Source organism: Rhinatrema bivittatum, chromosome 2, assembly GCF_901001135.1.
Source record: "Rhinatrema bivittatum chromosome 2, aRhiBiv1.1, whole genome shotgun sequence".
In the NCBI taxonomy this organism is placed as follows: Eukaryota; Metazoa; Chordata; class Amphibia; order Gymnophiona; family Rhinatrematidae; genus Rhinatrema; species Rhinatrema bivittatum.
The window spans coordinates 500,200,540-500,201,218 of record NC_042616.1 but is presented as its reverse complement, the minus strand read 5'-3'; the positions used below and the strand labels follow the sequence as shown (position 1 = coordinate 500,201,218).

The following is a 679-nucleotide window of genomic DNA, read 5'->3' as shown; positions in this document are numbered from 1 at the left end:
TTCTCATTTGCTTTCTGATAACCCGTGGGGTCAATAGGCCAGGCTTGGGAAATCTTTCTTTAGAACAGGGGATAGGGGTCCATACTCGAACCCATGTGGAGATAAAAGTGTTAGAAGCAGAGCAAAGCAAAAGGTTTACAAAATCAACTTTCCTCACCATTTCTTTCTTTCTCTCTTTTTTAAAATAAAATCTGCTTTGTATTAACAGAAGTTAAAGCTGCATAGTTTAAGATACACACAACTAATTTAATTATTTATAATATTTTCTGGTACAGATTAAAAAAAACCCCACAAAAGGGGGCACCTGGATTTGAACCAGAGACCTCTTGATCTGCAGTCAAATGCTCTACCACTGAGCTATACCCCCAACTTGATGATACTTAGCAGTCTCTAGTGGTAATGCCTCTCAATTGCTGGCAACTGAATTAAATTTGTGGATAATTTTGCTGTAAAATCAGAAACATTATTTGGGTTGCAAAAATGTAGAGGATTTAGACACTTTTGCAGAGAAACCTTTTCATTAATTTCTTACATTTTTAACCACCCTCTTCCAAGGACTCAAGGCAATGTACAGCATAAACAAGTTTATAAAGTTAACACCCCTCCTCCCCCCCCCCCCCCCCCACAAAATATACAATAATAAACTACATACAGGGCCAGGGGGCACATTAGGTGGAAT

General features: G+C 38.3%; 1 non-coding gene across 1 annotated transcript; it reads right to left on the bottom strand.

Annotated features, from left to right (window-relative positions):
- Positions 1 to 295: 295 nt before the first annotated feature.
- TRNAC-GCA lies at positions 296 to 367 on the bottom strand. Its single transcript has one exon. It is a non-coding gene; the product is annotated as a tRNA-Cys (tRNA).
- Positions 368 to 679: the final 312 nt, after the last annotated feature.